Below are 14,601 nucleotides of genomic sequence, written 5' to 3' on the forward strand. Positions count from 1 at the left end.
TGGTCGGAGAATGATCCTCTATGATGCAGAGCGCAGTTTAAAGTAGTCACATATAGTTGGTCTTATGCCCCATCCCTATGAATATGATTCAATGCATAATTGCATCTAGCCGTCTCATGCGAAATAGTTACATGTGCATTTCAAATTATAATCGCATTTAGCTTGTCTTATTCCTCATAGTTGTGAATTCAGAGTATGGTTGTGCCAATCCGGATCAACATTTTGACGTTATAAACGCGATTTAAAGCTCAGTCACATCATGCTAAACCAACACATTATCATCATAAGCACATTTCAATTATGGTCGCATTTATCTGGACTAACATCTTACCAATAAAACACATACATCTTAATGTGGCATACTCGTGAATAAAACAGCCAAACATTGACTCACAAAGGAGTTAAGGTTATTTGCACTTTAAGCATATATTGTTTATCGATTTTTGTAGTAAACAAACTTATAACTTGAAGGGATCAAAATCGAACCCTAACGTTCCTTGACTCCCACATAGATGAAAATTATAATTAAAATGAGCACGACATGAAATAAAAAACACAAGAATGCAATAAGGTAATGATATAAATTAATATTGTTTATGAATATAAGTGCAAAACCCGAAAAAAAAACTTATAGGAACAAAGGAGAATAAAAAAGGGAAGCAATAAGTTTCTCAACGCCAGCGCCATCTCCAACGTCTTCTCCAAGAACAACTTGGAAGGGATCCAGTTGATCGGAAGTGACAGAAATGCTAGGATAAAATCCTCGCTCCTACTCTAACATTTGGTCTTGAACCCAATACATAGATTCCATAACCCGCTGAAAGGACTCTTGATATTTTCTCCGAGTAGCGACTAGGTCTTCCTCAAGGCCTTTCAAAACTTTATCCCGATCAACCTTCTTATGTCGAAGATCTTTTCGATCCGTTTCAAAATTAAAAGCATGCATGCACCACATATTTAGATGATTTCTTCCAACATTTCTCTCTCTCTCGGCAATATAATCCTTCAACCTCGCTATTCAGGCAGCCAAAATCGAAGAAGAAACCTTATCCTACAAAGAGTCAGCAAGCTCGGGCTTTTTCCGCAGCTCAACCAATTCCTCTTGAGCCTTGAAATTCTCTCGCTCAGGAGCTTTTAAATTCTCGTTTAATTTATCACACTCTCTAGAAAGGTTTCTAAAACCTAACGCATCATCCTGGCCAACATCTACCATCAAAACCAAAGATTCGACCCTTAACACGGTACGAGAAGCATCAACAAAAAGATCTCACCTATAAGGCGCAAACAAGTTATAGACAAAATCCAGGTCCTCAATGGCCACAACAACATAAAATTACTCTGGGGTGTTGGGTACTTGTGATGGAAGAATATCAGGACGCTGAAAGCAATGAGTAAGACCCGATGAATCAACATCCTCTGACATATGAGTCTGTTTCGAAGAACCCCGTGCAACAGGAATGGACATGCAATCACTCCGATTCCTTTTGACAATAGAAGGGGGTGGTTAAGGATCATGGACAAAAAAAATTGGATTCCACATTAGTCACCTTGTCCATATCAAGAATTACACTTAAAATAGTATGGAAGCAACAAAAGTCTCTACCACTCGACTGAAGGAGTCAGTGGTAAGACTCTGGTCCTTGCCAAGAACGAGAAGCTTTTGCAACCGATCCATGTTATCTGTAATATACAAGTTAAACTTGATACCAAAAAAAAGGTGGTGCCCCGGGTCTCCATCCTCACCAAAGATTTTTTGCATCTCTACATGACCAAGCGCACTAAGGATCGTATACATGTCAATTTGTTTCTTCTTTCAGTGAGAAGAAGGCACTTCACCAGGACCAAATCCTTCTTCATAGACGAGTCCGTTTATACAAAGCACACAAAACCTCTTTCAATTTTACTTCCTTTGATCATATAGGACTTATCCCGGTGTGCTAGAAGAAAAAGGCTGACGAAAGTGAACTCTAGACCGTTACTTCAAAAAACCGCTCTTACAAGAGTAAGCACAATCCACCAATTTCGAAGATGAACAAAAAATAAAGTGATCCACATGAGTAATAGGTTTCACTAGCATGAAACGTTTGAGAAAATTACCATATGCATTGGTAAAAGAGTCGAACTAAGGAACCTAAAGGCAAAAGAAGATCAGTCATTGATCCTGGTGTGATCTCAAGAGGTTTGGGCCATGAAAAAGAGATAAAAAAGAGTTCTAGAGAAGGTTTCCAAGATTTATGCTTGGAACAGAGTTGGAACACCTTTATGTAAGCCCAAGCTCCAGGATGAAGCTTGAAGGGGGAAACTCTTAGGTGCTCCATCACGGCCACCTCAAAATTAGATAAGGGCAAATGCAATCCCAATCGGGTGAAGAGGCATTCGTACAGAGGAAACGAGTAGCCCTCAAAAGAATTTCATACTCCCTCTGTCATATCTACTAGCATAATCGACCAGTCTAATGGGTATCCAAGCATAATATAACCATTGGCTATAGACGCGTCAGTATTCAAAGTGGAAGAAGCCCCTTACACTTCAACGATCACCAAAGTGACTCGTAATTTGAATATGCTAGGCTCCTGACCTATTATCCCTTGATAGAGTCGTACAAAGTCACCGACATGATCCCTCCTTTTCCGAGTAGCTTATATTTCCCCCTTAGTCAAGACAGGGGAGGCATCGGTTTATCGATAGGATCCTCACACCCATCGGTTTTCTCCAAAAGAGTAACCTCTAAGAATCACTGAGAGAATCTATTTCAAAAAAAGGATCCCCCAAACACTCCTCCCATTTCAGAGTCATCAATAAGGGAGATGATCCCCAGTTCAAAATACCCATCAACAGAAGAAAGGGAATGTGATTCATATTCCATCCCCCTTTTCAAAGAAGAAGAAGAAGAAGAAGAAGAAGAAGAAGGGTTACCTTCTGAATCTCTCTCTATGATAATGGGGTTATCGGTTATTTTAACAAAGAGATAGTAAATGCTTGAAGAAAAAAGTTTAAGTTAGAAGAAGGTATCTTAAAGTGTGAGGTCAAAAGTAGTGAAGCGGAAGAGAATGATGAAGGTTGAAGCTTTGAATATGTGATGACGGTTATTCCAGGTTCTTAGAGAAAAAGGAAAGATTTAAAGAAAATAAGGGGAAGTCAATCTAAAAGGTTGCAAAAATTTCCCCAAATTTCCTCTACCCTTATATAGGCAAAGGAAATTGAATGAATCAGATTGAAAGTAAGAAGCAAGCGCATATCAATGGTCAGGTTCCATTTTAAAAAATCAACAAAACTCAAGTGCACTCAAGTTCACAGTAAGCATTGACACCTTACTCTCTACCTTTTCAAGTGCACTCGTGTTACAGTAATGTTGTTGTTGTTGTTGTTGTTGAGACTCTAAACCCTATAGGTTTAATATTGTTGTTGTTGTTGTTGTTGCGATTGAGATTGAAATTTTTATTGTGTTGTTGTTGTTAAGAAGAGGTTAAAGGTTTTATGTTGCTGTTTTTGGTGAGATAAGTAAGAGGTTGAGTTTTATTGTTGTTATTGAGATTTATGGTTGTATGTTGTTGTTGTTGTTTAGATTTATATTGAATGTTATATGTTATTGTTTTTGTTGAGATCATTAAAATGTTTATTGTTAATGTTGTTGTTGTTATTGAGATTGAAAGTTTTATATTGTTGTTTTTATTGAGATAAGTAAAAAGTTTGTTGTTAATGGTGTTGTTTTTTATTGAGATTGAAGGTTTTATGTTGTGGTTGTTATTGAGTTGAAGGTTTAATGTGTGTCTAAGTTAATATAAGTGTAGATTTATTATAATGTGTCTTAGCAATGTTTTGATTTTATATGTGACTTAGTAAAGTTTTGAACTTAAGAATATTCAATGAAAATAAAGTAATATTCAATCATCTATGTTGTGTTAGAATTAGTCAATATTATACAATATGGACGTGGCACGATGAAGTGGATAAAAACTCAACTACGTCATATAGAGTCGAGGTTGATGTAGATATGGATGATCGAGTAAAAGATATGATTTTTGATATTGGAGAAGATTATTTTTAGGAAAATACATATGAATGATTCTCTATGTAGTGACAAGGAAAATCCTTTATATGCGAGGTGCATAAATTTTACACAATTTTAAGATTGTTTAATCTGAAGGCAAAAAGTGGATGGATTGATAAAAATTTCACTTAATTGCTTGAATTTTTGAAAGAAATGCTTCCAAAAAGTAACACGTTGTCGGACCATAATTATGCGGCCAAGAAGATATTATATCCAATGGGTTTGTACTATATCAAAATACATGCATGTTGTAATTATTATATATTATGAGTAAAAAGTATGAAACTGTATCAATGCCCGAAGTGTGGGGAGGCACACTACAAGTTGAAGGACAATGGTGTTGCTGATGACAGTGGTGTAAGCAAGAAGGGTCCTCCTTCCAAAATTTGGTGGTACCTACCAATGATTCTAATGTTGATGATGCATATTTGGGTGAAATTTTTAAGATGTGTGTCATGTTAGTTTGCACAATCAACAACTTTCCTGCATATAATAATTTATTTGGCTACAACGTGAATGAACATAAAATGTGTCCTATATGTGAATATCATACATACTTTCACCAAATACATAATCGAAAAAATATTTTTTACCTTGAACACTAAAAAATTCTAAGACTTAATCATCCATATCGTAGATTGCAAAAGGCTTTTAATGAACAACGAGAGTTTGATATCACTCATAAACCCTTAATCGGGAAGGAAATTTATAAACGATAACAACACATTAATGATGTCTTTGGAAAGAACCAAAAAGGTCCTATGTTTATTCATAATTTTGTGTTTCCTTCTTGCGAATTTTGTGTTTCTTACATTTCTATTTATGATCATTAAGAAAGCACATGGAGAAAAAAACAAGTAAATATGTTTTTGTTGTTTATTCATAAATTATTGTTTTTTATTATTTCTAAGTGTTTTTACACGTGTTCCAATAAGTGTTATACTAACAAGTTTTATTATTTCAACTTATAGGTGTATAACGATCAGACACCAAAAGACGTTCGTTTACGTTGTCCATCTTGCTTCCTTTACATTTATGAATAAGTGTACACTAATTTTATTTGTTGGTTATTTTTTTGATTGATGTAATAATGTATAAAATGTGTGTCATTTTGATTTTTGATGTAATAATATATAGTTTTTGTTCATAATGCATGCCATTTTTGTTTTGGTTCATAAATTTTATCGGTGTGGTTTTTGTTTTTGTTTCTATTTTATTGCTATTTTTGTTTCAATTGTTTTATGAAAATATAAGTTATAATGAAAAATATGTAAAATGAAAACTTTATATTTAAAAAAATGTATTTCCCCACCGTTGGATCTTTCAACCATGTCGAAAAGTGATTCCCCTTAACCTATCTCCTCGGGTTAAAGTCACAACCGTGCAAAAAGTTGAACTTTTCACCTTGATTAGTATTTCAAACGTAGGGAAAAGTCAGAATAACACGTCATTTTGAAAATGTAAAAATGTTGTTGTTGGGTTTTAAACCCATGACCAAACAATTTTCACCTTGGTCAGTATTCCAACTGTGGCGAAAAGCGACGCGCTATCCATTTTTTCACCTCGGCAAATAGCTAGAGGGGAAAAGTAGCGCACTTCATATGAAATACTTCTCTACCACGGACAATCAACTATAATGAAATCCTTTTCCCAACTGAGATGAATGGTTGTTTTTGTAGTAGTGTGTACTCCTCTTTATAGTGTTCATTTAGTTGTTAATGAATTATTGGCAAAATAAATCAGACTCAAGTATCACTCTAATTCAATTTCAAATAAAATAAAAGAACTCTCTACACTACTCCATCTGTTTTTCTTTCTTCCATTCACTCTCAAGGGAGAAATAGTCTTGATAATAAAGAATGTTCTTCTTACAAGCAAAAAGGTCATTGGAAATCATAATGTTCCAAATTGTTGAGAGCAAAAAAGAAAAAATTTAAGAGTATATGATCCAATGTTGATTATATTGCTCCTACTACCATTGATTTTGATTTTGGTCATGTATATCTTTTTGAGGTTACTTTTCAAATATCTCATGTTAGGAGCATCTCTAAAAGATTCTAGACACTCAGTCACATGTCATACTTGTCTCATTTGCTAAAGCTTTGACTTCTTCTAATTTGTCAAGTATGTTTCCTTTTATATGGATCATTAACTATGGAATATCACACCATATATGATATGATGATAAATAATTTGTGTCTTTAAATCTAATTTGTGTCTTAAAATATTACATTATCTATGACATTCCAGTTAAAACGATTGATGACATTCATATCTGAATAGGATGCATTGGTTATGTCTTCACAATTAACTAGTAAATACATGTACTTTTGCACGTGATTGTTGTAAATAATGTTAAGTTTAATTTTTTGATCTCATTTTTTAATCTCAGGATTTATTTTGATCTTTTAATCTAAAACATGTTTATATTGACCCTTTAACTCTTCAAAATGTATCGTTTTAGTCTTTTTTATTTAATTAACAACGAATTTAACGATCGATTACGTCACTAATTAGAGGAAAAAGACTACAATAAAACATTTTAAAGAATTAAAGGATTAATATAGACATTTTATAAGTTAAAGGATCTGAATAAACCTTGAGGTTAACATAGAAAAAAGATATTAAGTCATAATGTTATTATATAAATATCAGTAAAATATGAAATAAATAATACATTTGATTGATTAAAAAATTTAATATAAAAACTAATTAATAGTTAAAATGAAAAACATAACATAATAATTATTTTTTATAAAATAGTTAGATACTTTAATCATAATTGAATTACATAATTATAACATTTATAATTTTATTATTTAATATGTACTTTAAATGGTCAAGATTAACTTTTACAAATTAAAAAAATATATATTAATTTTTTATTCAAATATTATTATTAAATTTGTTTGGAGCAACAAAATTTGATTTATTAATTTTTTTATTAAAATAAATCATAGTATTATTAAATTAGTTTAAATGTTTTAAGAGAAAAAAATTTAATTAATTTTTAGTTATAACCCAAAAAAATAATTTTTCTTAATATTTATACAAAAAAAATTGTTATTAAATTAACTTATGCAATCCATTAAAAATATTATTAAATTAGTTTAGAGCAAAAATATTTATAATATTATTAAATTAATTTAATGTAACAACATCAAGAGAAAAAGTTATAATTAATTTGCAACTGTACAACAAAATATCTTTTTTCTTAGTATATATATAGTTTTTTTATTAAATTAATTTAAGATAATCTACTAAAATATCATTAAATTAGTTTAAAGCACTAAAATATATAGTACTTTTAAATTAATTTAATGTAGTATTAAGAGTAAAAATTCTAAAACACTCTCTAAAAATGCAATGTGTCATGATTAGAAAAAATAAAATAAAAGTTTAGATTAGAAAATTTGGAGGGAGTTTGGTTTCTCAAGTCTATAAGATTTTTTTTTATGTTTATTTTATATTTCTAATCTCACGTTGAGACTTGTTTAAGTTGGTCTTGGTTTTAAACTAAGGTATGGAAAGAATTGGAATTGGGAATGGACAATGTGATTTTTTTATGTTGGCAACAACTTGTAACTTTTTGTTAAATTAAAATTAAAAATACAATGCGAAACGTAGCAAACTAAACCATTGACAAAAATTGTAATTAACTTGTCATTTAAAATTAACACGATTTAATCGTCGTTAGAAAACAAAAGTAGCAAACCATTTACATTTTCACATTTTTATAATCGAGTCATCGTGTTTTTCAATCTGTTTTTACAACGCCTCTTTTCACATACCAAATAATGTGAATGTGATACTCGGATAGTATCACCTTTGCTGCTTTATTTTTATTTTTATATAGTGATATATAAAAAAAATATTGAGCAAAACAAAAATAAAAACATATTGAGTAGATAAAGAAACTCATCGACATTAATTTAGTAACCTTGGTTGGATCTTTGTAAATGTTTAAAATATTTCCTACAATTGTGTTGTGTGTGTAGGGATGAATGCATCGATGGTATATAAAGCCGTTTTAACGTACATCCAATTTAATTACATCATAATGTCATTTTAATAAATTAATTTTTATAATATCCTATAATAGTCTATATGCCTAGGGATGACAAAATATATCCCATCAATCGGGTATGTTTATTTTTCAGATAGATTAGAATTTTAGATTCGATTTAAGAATGCGTTCATTATAAATTTTAGTTTTCTAAATTTAAAAGATATATAAGTAGGTCTGTCTCTCACCCTTATTTTTTTTAAATAGATTAATATTTTAGACTCACACTTTCAATATTATATGTCCAATCTCACTCCATTTTTACAAACCTTTATGATGCATATTTAAATGGGACGAACATATTTATTTATGTATACATTAAATCTTTAAAAAGTATTATATATATATATATATATATATATATATATATATATATATATATATATATATATATATATATATATATATATTTACTATACTTTTTAAATAATAGTAGTATTTGAATAGTTTTATAGAAATAACTCTACTACTATGTTTATGCACATTAGAATTCTCTAAAAATAACAAATAATACTGCTGTAACACTTTTTAAGAAATGTAAGATAGAATTAAGAATATATATATATATATATATATATATATATATATATATATATATATATATATATATATATATATATATTATTTGATTACTATTATAAATAATTTTTCTAAAAATATTTGATCTCTTATAAAATAAATATATTAATTATTTAATTAATCTGAAAAAAGAATATTTTTTATATTAAAAATTATAGTAGTATCATTTTAAATCATTCATCAAAAGTCTATGTGAAATAACATCTAAAATTTTAAGTTTTGAATATTTTTGGTTTGAAAAAGGTTGCTATTGGTAGTAATAGTTTTATTTGGTGGAATTTGTTTCAGTTGTATTAATTTTTTTTTTCTATAGTAAGGGAAAGAGACTCATCCTCTTTGAGGCAACCAAAATAATTCGTGAAGATTGCATGCAAATAGCACTACTACAAAAGAAATATATATTAATTTTACAATGGTTCTTTGAATGACTGTCGTGACATCTATAAAATCAAATGTCATCATTTTTATTTATATTTAATTATAAATAGTTTACGTATTATCATAGTTGAATATAAAATCAAATTTGTGTTTACTTTAATATTATAGTGGTACCTTTCTTTAATTTATCTTTAAATTAAACATAATTAAGATTTCACTACGGTCAATTATTTCAATTGAGGTGATATGTTTTACCTTTTTTTTTATAGTGATGTCTTTCTTTTTAATTTATTTTTATTCTAAAATAAATCCCAATGTCACTACGGTCACTACTATAAATAACGTTTTTAAGGTTGCACGCGAAAGAGATGTCACACTGGCTACCGAGGCGACGTAACGAAGGGTGATATAAAAAGATGTCACTTCGGTTAATAAAAACCTGAGGGTAAAATATATGATCATGGATTTGAACCTTAACATCTGCATTTTTATTATTTACAAAAACAACGCTTCATATCTCTCAGTTTATCCACAAACCGAGGGGTAAGTTAGATTTTTTTTTAAAATTAAAACTCGTTATATTATTTACATATAATATTAATAAAATAATTTATTTACAAACGACAATGTTTACCCAGAATATTACAATGTTTATACAGAATATTAAAATAAATTAATTAGTCCATGAAGATCATATGTTAGATCTTCGAATCATTGATATTTGGGCAAGATCAAATATTGGGTGTGACTATATTCTCAATGGCTTTACCTCGTATGAATTTGTTCCTGATATAAAAAAAAGGTTGATAAAAAAAAGGTTAGATAAATAAATAATTTTTGCTCAAATAAATAGTTAAGAACACAAACCTTAAACCCAAATAATTTTCTACTTTTGCATCCATCTTAGCGATCGTTTCATGGAAAATGATCTTGCAAATCCAAAGAGGTGGACGTAGATATGTTTCAAGTGCTTCATGATACCTCACTAGCTTTTTCATATTCATAAATATGTTTCATAATAGAAGTTTTTTATGTTTAACGTGGATCACTAACGGTAGTGTCTTGAGCGTTGATATCTCATGAAATGAACGACATATATTGGATCAACAAAATGAGTAATGGTTCTTTGTTTAATTTAGGTAAAATACTTTAACCCTCATTTTAATAGAAAACTGAGGTAAATAATCTTTGATTTTTTTTATATTTCACTGATTACAGAGAATATTTACAAATAAAAAATACAATAAAAAAGAAAGATTCTTGGATTGTTTGTTCCTGATTTTTTCCCTCGATTATATGAAAAAATAGAGGTAATATATTGTTTTAATATTTAAAAAAATAGTAATGATCTCGTTGGAATCATATCACTAGAATAGTAATGATCATCCCAATTCAAAATATAATGTATCTTTTGGATTTTCAAGGAGACGTTTGAGTTTCTCTTATTGTTTCACTTCCTCTTTTCCAATTTATTTATACACTATTAAGGTCTCATTTCATTTTCATCTCTTTGTGTCTTCAAATCTAGTTTAAAAGTCTTATATTTTTATTAAAAAAATATCTAAAAAAACCTTCAACGGAGATGAAAATATTTTGTTCGTTATCAATGAAAAGTTTGTTGATTTTGATGAGTTGAATGACCAAGGTTTTGATCTAACGAAAACTATTTCCAAACATAACTTGAAAGGTTACTTTGACATGCTTCATGGATCCGTCTACACTAATATCGTAATAGTGTTCTAGTTAAATGCATCTGTTAGGCAATCTGGTGAGGATGCCAAGTCAATACAGTTCAATGTAAATGACTTTTTTATCACTTATTGCTCAAACAATAAAGTGTAAAGAGAAAGGTAGTTGTGTTGAACAATATAGATTCAACAATGTCTTCTCAAACCATCTTCTCGTGGTTTATGCCAACTACAATAACCTCACCAGTCTTGTTACTCTCATTCCAATTGCAAAAGTTTGGCATCAATTTCTAGTGTCAAATCTCCATCCAAAAGATAAACAATTAGAAATGATTACTTCAAATGACAAACATATTTTGAACTTCCTTATCCACAACGTCAAAATTAATCTTCCTCTTACTATTTTTAACTTCTTAATGGAAATGGTTGTGACCTCTCGTGAGGAAATAACTTTCCTCATATCATATGGAAGAGTTATTTATGTACTTTTCTCTCAGTAAAAAATAGTTAAAATGGTAAAAGAAGCAGGATTAACTGTTGAAGTTGAGTGGAGTAAGAAGTTTGAATATATGGAATAATTATCTGATGTCCTATCTTTTTGTTATTTGTTGTCCTGCTTCTCTGATTATTAATGATTTTTTTCTTTCCTTTTCAATCGTATTATTGCATAATCTTTTTTATTGATAACAAAGATTTTGATTTTTTCTAATTAACTTAGAAAAAATGTAGGAAAAAAAATTAACAAAGAAAAAATGAAATATGGAAAGGCGCCAAGTGAGAAATACTAATAAAACCATTGAATAAAACATAAAAATAAAGTAACCGGGATTCGAAACGTCCCTAATATTTATATTCCATCGGTTTTTACAAAAGACCGAGGTAATAGGTTATATTAAAAATAAAATAGCGTTACTTATAGATATATTCCCTCAGTTTTATGGATAAACGAGGTAAAAGGTTGTTAGCATGACGCTACCAGGAACTATAATCTCGGTTTTTAGCATTTTGAGGTTAAAGATTCGTCATAAAAAGTGTTATTTGTAGTAATGAGTATATTAAATCAATCGTGGTGATATATTTTCCCTTTTTTTAAAAAATTAAATGGTTAAAAATTTGTATTTTTTTTAATTGAATTAAATAAATCAGGTATCACCAAGATTGGTTTAAACAACTGTGAAAAAATATTTTATTCTCATTCAAGAAACACATATTTGTTTGTCATGTCTATTCAATTGTCATTTCCTTACGAAACCAGACACACATTCAGCGCTGAGAAACCACTTGAATCCTAACCATTTTTTCATCTCCATTAAAGAAAAGAATCATCATATTGTTTAATCCTCAACTCTTTCAACAGTATTTATTTACCATTAATATCGTTCTTCAGTGAACATGGAAAAACCACCATCATTATCGTTCTTGGCTAAACGTATAAAGCATAAAAAAATGCAGGAAAAATAAAGAAGGAACACGAAGAAACTTACAAGAAAGAAGGACGAAACTCACACTATTTTGCTCTTTGACTTCTTCATCACATTTTCCGTATGTAAAATTTCTCTACTGGCATGTACAATAAAATATTGTTCATGAATGTTGTTATTATTATTGTTTAATGCGTATATTATTGTTCTTGTTTATGTTTTTGTTGTTTGTGTTGTTGTGGTTGAATGTTTATGTTGTTGTTGTTGTTTATGTTGTGTTAGTTGAATGTTTATGTTTATGTTGTTGTTGTTGTTGTTGTTGTTGTTGTTGTTATTGTTGTTGTTGTTGTCGTCAAGGAACAAATCAGTGAACATAGACTTAGATAAGAAAATGATGTATGAGACACATTAGTATTCATGGTTAGATGTGGAAGTAGTATTATAAGGTTAGATCAAAGAGTTGGATTTCTTATAACTAGTGAGAATGTGGTTCCTTTGATTTTTATTGAGTTTGGATTTGATCAAAACAGTTCTAGTTGAAGATAATAGGTTTTGACATGTCTTCAAGGTTATTGTTCTTACTATATTAATCAAGGAAAATGTTAATGAATGTTTAGTGCCTATGTTCTTGTTGTTGATGTTTAGTGCCTAAACCCTAGAGGCTTATTTGTTATTGTTGGTGAATATTTAGCTATGTTGTTGCATCAATGTTTAAGGATAATATGTTGTTATTAAGACTGGTTTAATGTTATGGTGTTGTTAAGATTGGTTTAATGTTATGGTGTTGTTATTCTTTTGTTGTTGTTTTGAACATAGATGGACTACTAGTCTAGCGACGAATCAACTCATTTAAATGAAACTCAGACAAATAAAACTCATAATATATAGGTAAAAAAGAAAAGGAAACAAAGAGGTGTTACAATGTTAGCTAGATTAACAAGAGTCCTCAACTCGGGTAATAGATTTTCGATCGAGTTTAATGATACAACATGGACTTGTTATGGTGAGAATTCATCCATATTTAGGAGTTATGTTGTGTTTCTTGGACGTAGCAAAGTGAGTATGTTGATAGATGATTGGACCCAATTATAAGGAGAACGGAAAGAAAGCATATAGATAGATGTTTTTTGAATTGTAATTTCTTGTGTCGAAGCATTTTGCTCGACAGAAGCAAGGAAGTGTCGAATCACCTAGGTGTCGAAATGTCAAAGAGTATCTCGATAGTAATGTTAGACTTAATTTTATTTGTTTATTTAGCTGAGTTAGTTAGGTTAGTTTTGGGCCTTGCTTGAGGAGTAAGCAAGCCCAAAATATATAAATAAGGAGTAACCCCTATATTGTAAACAATTGAATTTTGCAGTTGCAAAAGGAATAAAGAATTACAATTTGTGAATGGAGAGAAACTGTGCAGAATCAATTCATCTTCTTCCCTCTCTCAGTAAACCCTAACCCTTTTATTTCCCCAATTCAATTTTCTTTTCTTGTTTTCATCATCATTTTGTAGCGATACAATATTGCAACCAAGGTTGGTTGATTCACTCGAGTGAAGAACAAGAGAGAATTCGATTGGTTGATTGAATTTTGTTCATCAAGATTGACTCAGAATTATTCAAAGTTTTGGTTTAATTACAACATCTGGTATCAGAGCACTAGCTGAGCGATACTTGGAAGCATAACATGATGAATAATTCGAACGACCATTTTCCTACAAGTCTCCCATTTCTGAAGAATCAGAATTATGAGAATTGGTGTAAGCAGATAAATATTGTCTTTTTCTATCCAGATCTTTGGGATCTTGTGAAGGAAGGAGTGACACTGTTTGTAGCAAATGCGGTGGATGAAGAAAAGTCTGCACACAAAGAATTAAAGAAGAAATATTATGAAGCTCTCTTTATAATCCATCAATGTGTCGATTCTGAAAATTTTGAAAAGGTTAGTGATGTTGAATCATCGAAAGAAGCATGGGAAATTCTCGAAAAATCATTTGGAGGTGGAGAGAATGTGAAAGAGGTGAGGTTACAAACTCACAAAAGAACGTATGAATTGCTTCATATGGAAGAAAATGAAAGCATAACTGATTTTTTCACTATGGTTACAAAACTGGTGAATCAAATCAAGGTATATGGAGAAGTGTTGACATCAAAATCAGGTGTTTCAAAGATCTTGAGGTCATTGGCTCCAAAGTTCGACCACGTGGTAGTAGCCATAGAATAGTCAAAAGATTTGTCAGTATTGATAAAGGAAGAGCTTTAAGGGACGGTTGAATATCATGAACAAAGAATGGAAGAAAGAGTTGCACGTAAGCCGAATAATGATATGGCTTTGCAGGCGCAATGAGCAAGAGAAAAGAAAGGAAAAAGGAAGTGGTTCGACAATAAAGGTAAATGCGCTACAATAATTCAAATGGTCGAAATCAGC

The sequence above is a fragment of the Lathyrus oleraceus genome, chromosome 6 (assembly GCF_024323335.1).
Source record: "Lathyrus oleraceus cultivar Zhongwan6 chromosome 6, CAAS_Psat_ZW6_1.0, whole genome shotgun sequence".
Classification (NCBI taxonomy): Eukaryota; Viridiplantae; Streptophyta; class Magnoliopsida; order Fabales; family Fabaceae; genus Lathyrus; species Lathyrus oleraceus.